Here is a 14,813-nt window from a genome sequence, read left to right on the forward strand (position 1 = left end):
AGTCAGGTCTCTGCATTGCATCCATGTAGGTGATCGGATCCTCATCGTTTTCATCAAGTTCGATAGGATCACCATCCCGGACCAAGAAACCATAATATCTGTCCGGTTGATGTGGTACTCTACCAGACCGCCTTAAGGGTGCATAATCAATGGGCTCCGGATCTGATCTAATCAAATCCGGTTCAGGTTCAGTAACATGTGTCGGTTTTTCCACCTGTCGAACTTCGTCAAGTTCGACTTTAGAGGCAACAGTTCCTTCACTAAGGAACTCCTTTTCTAAAAAGATTGCCTTAAGGTTGACAAACACCTTTTGCTCATCAGCAAGGTAGAAATAATATCCTTTGGTCTCTTTTGGGTACCCTATAAAATTACACTTGTCAGACCTAGGTCCAAGCTTGTCTGTAATTAAACGTTTAACATAAGCCGGACACCCCCAAACCCTAAGGTGCGAGAGTACTGGCTTACGTCCTATCCATATCTCATATGGCGTTTTGGCTACAGACTTACTCGGAACTCTATTTAGAAGGTAACAAGCCGATTCGAGCGCATATCCCCAGAGGGAGATCGGCAGACCAGCAAACCCCATCATGGATCGAACCATGTCTAACAGGGTCCGATTCCTCCTTTCAGACACACCATTATGCTGTGGTGTTCCAGGAGGATTCCACTGAGAGAGAATCCCATTCTCCCCTAGATACGTCAGAAACTCATTGGAAAGGTATTCACCTCCTCGATCAGATCGAAGAGTTTTAATACACTTCCCAATTTATTTTTCTACCTCATTTCGGAATAGTTTGAACATTTCAAATGATTCCGACTTATGCTTCATTAAATAGACATACCCATACCTAGATAGGTCGTCTGTGAAGGTTATGAAGTAGAAAAATCCACCTCTTGCACTTGAGCTCATGGGTCCACATACATCAGAATGTACCAGACCTAAGAGTTCACTGGCTCGCTCACCTTTTCCAGTAAAAGGTGACTTGGTCATCTTTCCAAGAAGACAGGACTCACAGGTTGGAAGTGATTCACAATCACTAACTTCAAGAATTCCTTCTTGAGCCAACCTGTTTATCCTGTTCTTATTGATATGACCTAGCCTACAGTGCCAAAGGTAGACTTCTGACACATTATCTATTCTAGAGCGTTTACCAAATTTTTGAACCACATTAACAGGCTGTGATAGTAAGTAAATTCCATTATTTAATTGTCCAACAAATATTGTAACACCATTCAAAATGATATTGCAAATATTTTTTTTTATTAAAAAATCATAACCGTACATGGCCAAAAGGCCTACAGAAATAATATTTAATAAAAAACTTGGACAATAGTGACATTCACTCAGAATTACATTACGAGAATTGATTACAAGACTCATGATTCCTAAAGCTAGAACTGGAACTTTGCTTCCATCTCCAACATTCAGGAACCTCTCACCTTCATCAAATCTTCTACTGACCTGCAGACCCTGCATCGAATTACAAATATGATAAGGGCTTCCGGTATCCAATACCCAGGCAGTAGTATCACAAATCGAAAAGTTGCAAGGAGTTATCATATAATTACCTTGCTTCTTCTTTGGCCTGTTCGGGTCCAGGGAGGCAATGTATTGAGGACAGTTCCTCTTCCAATGCCCGTGCTTCTTGCAAAAGAAGCACTCCGCCTGGCTCTGGTCATGCTTGCGCTTCTTGGTCTGACCCCGTGCTACTGTCCCAGCATGAGATTGCACCTTCTTATTTTTCTTCTTCTTGTTCTTCTTCTCCTTCCCAAAGGGTTGACGACGAGCAGAAGACCCTCCCACTACATTCACCGACTCCTTATTGAGTTGGTGATCCTTCTCAAAGTTCTGCAACAACCCCAACAATCCGTGGTAGTTTACTGCAGGCTTTGTCATTCGAAAATGAGTAAGGAATGGGAGGAAGGACTTGGGCAAGGAATTAAGGATCGCATCCTTATCGAGCTGCTCGTGCAGAGAAAAGCCCAATTTGCTTAGGCGCTCAATCATCTCGATCATATACAGTACATGATCAGTGACTGAGGCCCCATCCCTCATTCGAGCATTGAAAATAGCACAACTAGTTTTGTGCCTTTCAACGTCGTCAGGCGTGCCAAAGGAGTCGTTCAACATTTGAAGCATCTCCTGTGGCTGGGCGTTCTCAAACCTTCGGCTGAACTCGTCATTCATTGCTGCCAGCATAATACATCGAACGGTGGTGCGGTCATTGAGCCACTTCAAGTAAGTATCTCGGATCGCCTTACTAGCGTTCGGAGCTGGCTCCTCAGGTGCTGGATCCGTTACTACATAAAGGATCCGCTCATGCTCAAGGACGATTTTTAATTTTCGATACCAGCTATCGAAATTGGGTCCCATGAGCTTGTCATTATCTAATAATGACCGGAGCGACAGGGTAGTGGCCATAGCTGCTTAAAGGAAAACGAGACCTCTATTAGTACATAAATTAATACTAAAGACTTGGACTTTAGTCTAAAGTTTTTCCCAATATTTTTACGAACTGGTAGCCTCATCCTCCAATTCGAGGAATTACTTTAATTTCTTAATGGGTACTAGAATCTACACAGACTACACACGAGCCCAACTTTGGTTGGTCAACCCATGTGCATCTATGGGTAGGTTCTTAACCAGTTGTTTCTCTAAACAACTTCTAGTAATTGATTTTGTCCCAGAACCTAATCAGTAGGCTTTGGCCTCCACTGAAAAGATCTGGTTAGGTCCAACCATTAACATGACTTAATTTAGTGAATCGGACCAATAAATGATCAGGCCCGACTTTGGCCGGCCAACCTAACCACCATCAGAAAGACTCAATCAAATTATCATATTATGAATAATAATTCCATTGGCCAATGAGCACCATGCCTTTGGGCCTCCAATGATCATTGAACTAATGGACTCATTATCATTCACTTAATGGGAGGCTATGACTTAGTTATCATTATAACTTAATCATTTTAGGGACCTAATAATTTTGAGAATTTTATTAAAGAATAGTAGAGAAGAAATCATCCAGCCAATTTCAATCCTCCCACTGACTTCACCAAGTCAGATTAAAAAAAGATTTAATTAAAGCTGGCATTAGGAGCACCTAAATCAGTCATACTGATTTACCTAATGACATGGGTGAGCTCTAATCACCAAGTGATCTAATCAAAATCTAACTTACAAGATTGGCAAGGTAAGTGAGATCAGTGATGGGGATTTGCCATTAACTCGTCAATGATCGAATCAATGCGAGTAGCTCCCGCTTAAGAACCACTGGTCAAAACTGCCGAACTTACCTTAGACACCAACCGGTTCATTAGTTTTAATTTTGATCAACTTAGTAAATAGAGCTCCACCGCGTAGCCATGAATTAAGTCCATCTTAGTCTAGTTAAAGACATGGACCCATTCAACTACAACTATTGAAGTTGAGTCTAGAGTATCCTTGACCTAATCTAATTCAACTTTTGATTAGATTTGACCAATTACTCCAATTCGTCCATTTTTTAAACTAACCTTAGGTCTAACCCAATTATAGACCTAATCATCTAACCCATTGACCCAAAAGTTTATGCAATTGTCTTAGGTCTTAATTCACAATTCTAGACCTACTAGACAACACTTAATTCTTTTAATTAAGTACTTGGGCTGATGGGTCAGGGTTTGGCATTTCGAAAATAATTTTCAAATTTGAAAGATTTTATTTTCTGTTCACCAAATGTGTTAACTCATTTCACAAACGGGTCAGCACATTTCATAAACAGCAATTCTATTGCTCATTTCATAACAGAAAATAACTCAAAATAAATCATAAATTTTCTTTTAGATCTAATCTAATACATTCATGATAAATTTCTTAATTAAGTCCTTTCGCTGCTTCATCGGCATGGGATATAATTGCATCGGCACCCCTACCGCCATAGGAGACCCCATCGAATGGGAAGAGAGGGCCTTTAAACCCTACTTTTTTCCTATGACCGGACGGCCATGGCAACCAACCCAATTAGATTACTTGCTACTTGGATCATGTATATCTAAATATACAAATTTGAAAATTTAAATTTTGAATTTTAAATTTCAAATTTCAAATTTCAAATTTTAAATTTCAAATTTGAGATTTCAATCAAATTTCAAATTTCGAATTTTCAATCTTTGAATTTTAAATTTTGAATTTTGAATTTTAAATTTTAAATTTCGAATTTCAAATTTCAAATTTCAAATTTGAGATTTCAACCAAATTTTAAATTTCAAATTTTGAATTTTGAATTTCAAATTTCAAATTTTGAATTTCAAATTTCAAATTTCAAATTTGAGATTTCAACCAAATTTCAAATTTCAAATTTTAAATTTTGAATTTCAAATTTGAAACTTCTAACAAATTTCAAATTTCAAATTTTAAATCTTTTTGAATTTCAAATTTTGAATTTTAAATTTTAAATTTAAACTTATATATTACACCTTAATCTACGCATGCATATGTATATCATATTCTAGAACCTGCTCTGATACCAATTGAAGCAAAAATTTAGTGTAGGGGCAAAATGGTAATTTTAAAATTTTTTCAAAATTACTATTTTACAGCGGAATTATTAATTAATCTCATTAATTAATACTAATTAACCCTACACTAGGATCTAAATATGATACAACAGCATGCATTTAAATTTGAAATTCAAATTTGAATCAGTAAACGTTTTACAGTACTGTGTTCAGAATACATCACCTTTTGCGGGTAGTCGATCACCGCAATCTGATCACCGTCGGAGGGCTCTGATCGTTACGTCGCAGCCACCCAACTGTCTGGCCTCTGCGGATCGTCCACACGAAGCTCCCGTCTGATCAGCTCCTCACGAATGCTAGTTCGTGATTTCACCCTTTTGATGGTAGATGTTGATCGAACTCCTTCGATCGATGTGTGCCGACTTCTCGGATGCTCCAGATTGTCTGCACAGTTACTTGAGAGGCTGATGGATCTCTCTCTGAAATTTGGTGGACTCACGACACTAGTGGCACACCAATCTCACTTCCCGAACCCTAGGTAGAAACCCTAGGGTACACACCAAAAACCCTGCGCCCAATTTTCTCTCTTTTCTTTCTTTTTCTCTCGAAAGGTTTTGGACCTTCACCTTGTGCAGAAGCCTTCCTCACGCCCCAAAGTTTCTCTCCTAATTTTTTTACGCACGTCCCCCCTTTCTCCTCTTTTTAAAATAACATCGAACGTGTCTTATCCGCGTGAGAGGATAAAGACAAGAGGTTACACATTTGAATTCAAATCAAATTTGAATTCAAACAAAAACTAACTTATCCCTATCCTTTTGGGCGTGAGAAGAGAAGGGGCGTGGCTCTTTGTGTGTGAAAAAGTTTCACGAGAAACCTTTTCTCGTGTAAGTAATGTGGCGCACAAAATGGATAAGGATGAAAGGGCAAGTGATAAGTTATCCATTCAAATTCAAACATGCTTTGAATTTGAATGGCTAACTAATTAATTTATCCATCCATATGGTGCACAAATGAGGACATGGGGAAGGGTTTTACGTGAGAAAAATTTCACGAGAAGTTTCTTCTCGTGAATTCAAATGGGTGCAAGGAAGTTGGGTGACGCAGAGAATTTAAAACAAGGTGGTTTGATTCAAATTGAGCCAACCTAGTTTAAAATAGGTTGAGCACAATTAGACCAAATTAAACCCAACATAATTAGGATTAATTAGGCTTAATAAAATCCTAATCAAATCAGGAATTAACTAAACCTAACCCCTGATCAAATCAGGGACTAAACCACCTTAGCGATTAGGTCAACATTTAACCTAATCGGGTCAATCCAAACTGAATCCAATTCAATTGGACTTGATCCAAAAATAATTACTCAATCAAATTGAGTTAATTAGTGATTAAATCACTAATTAAACTTCTCATAAATGTTGAGTCCAAATCCGATGGGCAATCAGGCATCAGAGACCATCGATATGAAACCCTGATCAAAGAGTTCAAATTTCAAATTCAAAATTCAAAATTCAAAATTTTGATCCCGGTACCCAAAATGTGTGAAACTCATGATTAGAGAATTCTAATTCTCAATCATAGAGTTTCAGATAGATAAGACTCATAATCAGCCATCAGATCAGAAAGGAACCTCTAATGTGTGTGACCCCGCAGGTTCGAACCTAAGCCGGTAGCACAGGAACCAATTTCTGTACTAATCGAAGTGACCATCTAGCAATGGTACCCGATGATCGGATAGGTCGAATAATCACAATCGCAACATTCAGAACCTACGTGAATATGGTTACCGTATAATTCATCCCTTTTGACCCCTGTGTTTAGGATGACTCAGGGTTAAACTGTCAACCCTGATGATATCATCCGAATCGTGCTCAACTCAATTAGTCCTGTGACTCCTCACTAGGACTACCCTGGCCAAGGTTTTGCTAAATTGAAACACGACTGTACACAGCTCCTAAACTGGAGTGGTCAATCCCATCTTGACACACGCACCGACAAGTCAAGTACTTGACTACACCCAGCAACCTTCCGTCACTGAATTAGAAATTCAGGTAGTCCAGTGCCTAAGTGCAGTGAGTTGCTTGCAAGTCACCGTGGCGGTCTCAGGTCGGAGGGACATTTATACCCATATCCCATCGGAGCAAATCTTGACAGCAGAAATAGCTCCGGAGTTGGTCACGTTCAGTGCAGATGTACCATTACATCTCACCTGTATGCCATACCAGTGTCTCCACACTCTTTGGTTATGAGGACAACCAACCCATATGGCACACAACGACCTATGCTCGATAAATATTGTCGTCCTTGGTAACAACGTATCATTTGGTCGCGAACATGTTTAAGGACTAAACGACAAATCCTCCTTTGTCGAGTCTAAATAGTCCTAAGGACTTCACCACAACACAGGAGTTCATTAGAAGATGAAATATTTGTGATGAAAAAATATCAAAATAATTTTTATTTATTTATAATTCATGTACTAATACAAAAGGAGCACAACCGTCAACAGGCTGACGATTGGCTTTAGGACACTATTCCCAACAAGTAGGAGATTTGATGAAGGCGAGAGGTTCCTGAACGTTGGAGATGGAAGCAAAGTTCCAGTTCTAGCTTTAGGAATCATGAGTCTTGTAATCAATTCTCGTAATGTAATTCTGAGTGAATGTCACTATTGTCCAAGTTTTTTATTAAATATTATTTCTGTAGGCCTTTTGGCCATGTACGGTTATGATTTTTTAATAAAAAAAAATATTTACAATATCATTTTGAATGGTGTTACAATATTTGTTGGATAATTAAATAACGAAATTTACTTACTATCACAGCCTGTTAATGTGGTTCAAAACTTCGGTAAACGTTTTAGAATAGATAATGTGTCAGAAGTCTACCTTTGGCACTGTAGGCTAGGTCATATCAATAAGAACAGGATAAACAGGTTGGCTCAAGAAGGAATTCTTGAAGTTAGTGATTGTGAATCACTTCCAACCTGTGAGTCCTGTCTTCTTGGGAAGATGACCAAGTCACCTTTTACTGAAAAAGGTGAGGGAGCCAGTGAACTCTTAGGTCTGGTACATTCTGATGTATGTGGACCCATGAGCTCAAGTGCAAGAGGTGGATTTTTCTACTTCATAACCTTCACAGACGACCTATCTAGGTATGGGTATGTCTATTTAATGAAGCATAAGTCGGAATCATTTGAAATGTTCAAACTATTCTGAAATGAGGTAGAAAAACAAACTGAAAAGTGTATTAAAACTCTTCAATCTGATCGAGGAGGTGAATACCTTTTCAATGAGTTTCTGACGTATCTAGGGGAGAATGGGATTCTCTCTCAGTGGACTCCTCCTGGAACACCACAGCATAATGGTGTGTCTGAAAGGAGGAATCAGACCCTGTTAGACATGGTTCGATCCATGATGGGGTTTGCTGGTCTGCCGATCTTTCTCTGGGGATATGCGCTCGAATCGGCTTGTTACCTTCTAAATAGAGTTCCGAGTAAGTCTATAGCCAAAACGTCATATGAGATATGGATAGGATGTAAGTCAGTACTCTCGCACCTTAGGGTTTGGGGGTGTCCGGCTTATGTTAAACGTTTAATTACAGACAAGCTTGGACCTAGGTCTGACAAGTGTAATTTTATTGGGTACCCAAAAGAGACCAAAGGGTATTATTTTTACCTTGCTGATGAGCAAAAGGTGTTTGTCAGCCTTAAGGCAATTTTTTTAGAAAAGAAGTTCCTTAGTGAAAAAACTGTTGCCTCTAAAGTCGAACTTGACGAAGTTCGACAGGTGGAAAAACCGACACATGTTACTGAACCTGAACCGGATTTGATTAGATCAGATCCGGAGCCCATTGATTATGCATCCTTAAGGTGGTCTGGTAGAGTACCACATCAACCGGACAGATACTATGGTTTCTTGGTCCGGGATGGTGATCCTGTCGAACTTGATGAAAACGATGAGGATCCGATCACCTACATGGATGCAATGCAGAGACCTGACTCTGAGAAATGGCTAGAGGCCATGAAATCCGAAATGGAGTCCATGAAGGTCAACGATGTGTGGACATTGGTTGACCCATCCGAAGGAGTAAAATCCATAGGGTGTAAGTGGGTCTTCAAAAGAAAGAGGGGCGCAGACGGAAAGGTGGAGACCTATAAAGCCCGTCTGGTTACCAAGAGATATCATCAACGTTATGGTATAGACTATGACGAGACGTTTTCTCCTGTGGCAATGCTCAAATCCATTCGGATTATGTTTGCGATAGCTGCCCATCTGGACTATGAAATCTGGCAGATGGATGTGAAGACAGCTTTCCTAAACGGAGAGTTGGACGAAAAGGTGTATATGATACAACCTGAAGGGTTCACATCCACAGATGAGTCTAAGGTGTGCAAGCTACAGAGGTCCATTTATGGACTTAAGCAGGCATCTCGGAGTTGGAACATACGTTTTGATAGGACGATCAAAACGTATGGCTTTGTTAAGAACGGAGAAGAGCCCTGCATTTATAAGTGGGCTAATGGTCCAGTAGTAGTATTTCTTGTATTGTATGTGGATGACATTCTCTTAATCGGGAATGATGTCCCTGCATTACAGGAAATAAAGATTTGGCTATCGTCACAGTTCTCCATGAAGGATCTGGGAGAAGCTTCCTACATCCTAGGGATGAGGATCTATAGGGATAGATCCAAAAAGTTGCTTGGCTTATCCCAGTCCACGTACATTGATACTATGCTGAAAAGGTTCAGCATGAAAAATTTCAAGAAAAGCTATCTACCGATAGGCCATGGAAATTCTCTCTCGAAGAGGGATTGTCCGACAACACCTCAAGAGAGAGAGCGTATGGGTAGGATTCCATATGCTTCGACAGTGGGATCTATCATGTACGCCATGACATGTACACGACCAGATGTGGCATACTCACTAGGGGTAGTGAGTAGATACCAATCTGATCCAGGAGAGAATCACTGGAAGGTTGTTAAAACCATCCTGAAGTATTTAAGAAATACTAAGGACCAATGGCTTATATATGGTGAATTGGACTTGAGACTTATAGGGTTTACAGACTCTAATTTTCAGTCTGATCGCGATGATAGCAAGAGTGTGTCAGGATTTATTTTTACCCTTAATGGTGGGGCTGTCTGCTGGAAGAGTTTCAAGCAGCACACTGTGGCTGATTCAGTATGCGAGGCGGAGTATATTGCTGCATTAGATGCTGCCAAAGAAGCGGTGTGGCTGAGAAAATTCATCACCGAGCTCGGAGTAGCACCCTCCCTTGTTGGTCCAGTTCTGCTCTACTGCGACAGCTCTGGAGCCATTGCTCAGGCGAAGGAACCAAAGGCACACCAGCGGATGAAGCATATTCTGCGCCGCTACCATCTCATCCGGGAGATCGTGGATCGAGGTGACGTCGACCTTCAGAAGATCGACGGGAAGGAGAACCTGGCCGACCCATTCACTAAAGCCATTGCGGTGAAGGAGTTCAACGACTACAAGTCGAAGATGGGTATTAGATACTGCACCGATAGGCTTTAGGCCAAGTGGAAGATTGTTAGGAATAGTATCCCAAAGCCAATCGTCAGCCTGTTGACGGTTGTGCTCGTTTTGTATTAGTACATGAATTAAAAATAAATAAAAATTATTTTGATATTTTTTCATCACAAATATTTCATCTTCTAATGAACTCCTGTGTTGTGGTGAAGTCCTTAGGACTATTTAGACTCGACAAAGGAGGATTTGTCGCTTAGTCCTTAAACATGTTCGCGACCAAATGATACGTTGTTACCAAAGACGACAACGTTTATCGAGCATAGGTCGTTGTGTGCCATATAGGTTGGTTATCCTCATAACCAAAGAGTGTGGAGACACTCCTATAGCATACAGGTGTGATGTAATGGTACATCTGCACTGAATGTGATCAACTCCGGAGCTATTTCTGCTGTCAAGATTTGCTCCGATGGGATATGGGTATAAATGTCCCTCCGACCTGAGACCGCCACGGTGACTTGCAAGCAACTCACTGTACTTAGGTACTGGACTACCTGAATTTCTAATTCAATGACGGAAGGCTGCTGGGTGTAGTCAAGTACTTGACTTGTCGGTGCGTGTGTCAAGATGGGATTGACCACTCCAGTTTAGGAGCTGTGTACAGTCGTGTTTCAATTTAGCAAAACCTTGGCCAGGATAGTCCTAGTGAGGAGTCACAGGACTAATTGAGTTGAGCACGATTCGGATGATATCATCAGGGTTGACGGTTTAACCCTGAGTCGTCCTAAACACAGGGGTCAAAAGGGATGAATTATACGGTAACCATATTCATGTAGGTTCTGAATGTTGCGATTGCGATTATTCGATCTATCCGATCGTCGGGTACTATTGCTAGATGGTCACTTCGATTAGTACAGGAATTGGTTCCTGTGCTACCGGCTTAGGTTCGAACCTGCGGGGTCACACACATTAGTGGTTCCTTTCTAATCAGATGGCTGATTATGAGTCTTATGTGTCTGAAACTCTATGATTGAGAATTAGGATTCTCTGATCATGAGTTCCACACATTTTGGGTACCGGGGTCAAAATTTTGAATTTTAAATTTTGAATTTGAAATTTGAACTCTTTGATCAGGGTTTCATATCGATGGTCTCTGATGCCTGATTGCCCATCGAATTTGGATTCAATATTTATGAGAGGTTTAATTAGTGATTTGATCGCTAATTAACTCAATTTGATTGAGTAATTATTTTTGGATCAAGTCCAATTGAATTGGATTCAGTTTGGATTGACCCGATTAGGTTAAATGTTGACCTAATCGCTAAGGTGGTTTAGTCTCTGATTTGATCAGGAGTTAGGTTTAGTTAATTTCTGATTTGATTAAGATTTTATTGAGCCTAATTAAGCTTAATTAAGTTGGATTTAATTTATTCTAATTGTGCTTAACCTATTTAGATTAGGTTGGCTCAATTAGGTTCAAACCACCTTGACTTTTCTCCCTGCGCCACCTCACTTCTTCTGTGCATATTTAAATTCACGAGAAGCAACTTCTCATGAATTTTCTCCACGCAGAAGCCATCCCACGCCCACCCTTGTGCGCCAAATATCTGAATAAAAATAAGTTGGTTGGCCATTCAAATTCAAAAGAAAGTTTGAATTTGAATGAGCAACCAACTAATCCATGCGCCATGGTCTTATCTTGTGCGCCCCATATTTTACACGAAAAAATATTTCTCGTGTAAACTCTCCATGCACAAATCAACTCACGCCCCTTCTCTTCTCACGCACAAGTGGATAGGGATGAGTTGGTTTTGCATTTGAATTCAAATTTGATTTGAATTCAAACGTGCAACCACTTATCTTTATCCTCTCACACGGATAAGACACGTTCGACGTTGTTTTAAAAAGAGGAGAAAAGTGGGACGTGCATAGAAATTTTAGGAGAGAAACTTTGGGGCATGAGGAAAGTTTGTGCATAAGGTGAAGGTCCAAAACCTTCCGAGAGAAAAAGAAAGAAAAGAAAGAAAATTGAGCGCAGGGTTTCTAGTGTGTACCCTAGGGTTTTCTACCTAGGGTTTGGGAAGTGAGATTGGTGTGCCACGAGTGTCGTGAGTCCACCAAATTTCAGGAAGAGATCCATCAGCCTCTCAAGCAACCGTGCAAACGATCCAGAGCATCCGAGGAGTCGGCACACATTGATCGAAGGAGTTCGATCAACATCTGCCATCAAAAGGGTGAAATCACGAACTAGCATTCGTGAGGAGCTGATCAGACGGGAGCTTCGTGTGGACGATCCGCAGAGGTCAGACATTTGTGTGGCTGCAACGTGACGATCAGAGCCCCCCGATGGTGATCAGATTGCGGTGATCGACTACCCACAAAAGGTGATGTGTTCTGAACACAGTACTGTAAAAAGTTTACTGATTCAAATTTGAATTTCAAATTTAAATGCATGCTGTTGTATCATATTTAGATCTTAGTGTAGGATTAATTAGTATTAATTAATGAGATTAATTAATAATTTCGCTGTAAAATAGTAATTTTGAAAAAGATTTAAAATTACCATTTTGCCCCTGCACTAAATTTTCGCTACAAAATTATAAAAAAATCATCCCAATCGAATATTATATGATGAAATTATGATCTTTGAAATTTTGGCACGTAATTTGGCTTTCTGATATCATAGATCTCACTCCCAGATCCCATTCAACTCTATTCTTAATGATCAAAGTAGTTTACATCGAGTTCGACGATCTCTACATGTCAAAGTAAATTGAGTAAAAAAGAAAGAAAATAAATACGATTCTATCAATGGCATAAAGCTCATTATAAATATATTTAAAACACAAAATTTTATATGAAAAATTATATAGCAATACATGGTTGTCTCATTAGACACAAGATCCTCTTTTATTTATTTCATCCTTGTCAACCAAAAAATCATTAGTCCTAGAGTCATTTCAATTATTATGAAAAAAATCAATTCAATAAAAATATAGAAGAAAAACTTAAACTACTCTAAGAGGTGCTTGGTCATTATATTTTTCTTTTCCTCCAGAAGAATACATGCAATAACCTTCTCTCATGTTCCAGCTCTCATATTCAAGATAAAGTGACTCATGTTTGACTCTCACGTTTTAGTATTTTCTTCCACTTTCATTCTTCTTTACTTTTTAGTTATAAAAGACTTCTCCCTACCACACCCCCCACAACTCCTCCCCCCGCGCGGCCCCCCCCCCCCCCCCCCCCCAAAAAAAAAGAAGAGAAAATTAGTAATAGTCTTCCAGAAGCCAAACAAAATCATATACCCACCCTAATCTTAATACTTCTCTACGAAGATCTCTTTACTTTATTACTATTTTAAAAGTCCTTAATCTTATCCTCTTATATAAATATATGCATGACAACCTGCACCACTAATTTCATCCCTACCATGCACTTGACCAAATCCTTATTTTCTTCTTTCTAACTAATACTTTCACATTTAGCTAATATAGATATGCAATCCTCTATTTAAATCCCCATTTGGAGCCTCGGAGAAACCTAAGCTTCCTTTGCATCTTTCCATACTTTGGAACTTTTTTAATTCCCTATCAATCACTACTTATTAAAAAAAGAAAAAGAAAAGAAGTCATGTAAACTTGGACTTTATATTCCTATGATTTTTCCAATAAGAACTTACTACCTCTCTCCCTTGACCATTCCAGTTGTTACCATAAATCCAATTATCCTATAATCCCTAATTAGCAAATATCATCACCAAAACTAGAAGACAAGAGCAACAACATTAGAGCTTGTAGAGGTTGACCTGACCCAACGGTTTCCACACGTCCAAGTCCGATGACTTCCATGCCAAGCGCGTTAAGACTTGCGGGGGAAAGGAGTCCCTCACCCTACGCGGTCTGGTCACCGTTGGTGATCGGCTCAAACGCATCACTCCCTCTTTAACTTATGAAGGGCAAAATATACGGAAAGTGGCTCAAAACACAGCCGACAACCACCGATTATTACGGCTTTGGCGGCTCAGTGATCAACTTCTTGCATTTTCCATTATTTGCATCAGTCCTCTCTTGTGAGGAGGTAAAAGAATTACTTTTTGTACTCATATAATTTTTATATTTATAATTTTTTTGATCAAATTTTCGAAAAAAAAAATATTTATTTTTTTAAAAAAATATTTATTTTTAAAAAATAAAATATTTGATCAAATTTATATTAAAAAATAATCTATTTCTCGGTGATAGCAGAAGTAATTTTTTTATTGTGGAGAGAAAGTAGAAAATTGAAGCTCTTTCTAAAAGAAAAAATAGAAACAAAAAATTAATTTTTTGAAAATAAAAATATTATTATTCAAAATTATTATTTATCATAACTATCTCTATTTATTTTCACATAATCCTTTCATTATTCTATTTAATATATATTATATTTGATTCAATTATATATATATATGGATTAAAATTTTTAATATATTTTTTATTTTTTTATTTTCTATATTTTAATTAAATAAAAATAAAAAAATTAATTAAAATAAATTATAATAAATATTTAAAATTATTTATTTATTTAAATAATATTAATTATAAAATAAATCTATACATTTTTTTCATGATTTGACAATCAAAAATATTTTTTTTTGAAAGATTTGTCCAAAATAAATTATTTTTCAAATATTGATAAAAATATTTATCAAATGATTTTATCAAACATAAATTATTTCTCTCTCATAATATTTTTATTTTTTTTTTAAAAATTATTTTTAAATAAATTGATTTTCAGGATAGACCCTTGGTGGGAGTTTTTTAGCATCCAAAGTGGCCT

This window comes from Elaeis guineensis, chromosome 3 (assembly GCF_000442705.2).
Source record: "Elaeis guineensis isolate ETL-2024a chromosome 3, EG11, whole genome shotgun sequence".
Taxonomy (NCBI): Eukaryota; Viridiplantae; Streptophyta; class Magnoliopsida; order Arecales; family Arecaceae; genus Elaeis; species Elaeis guineensis.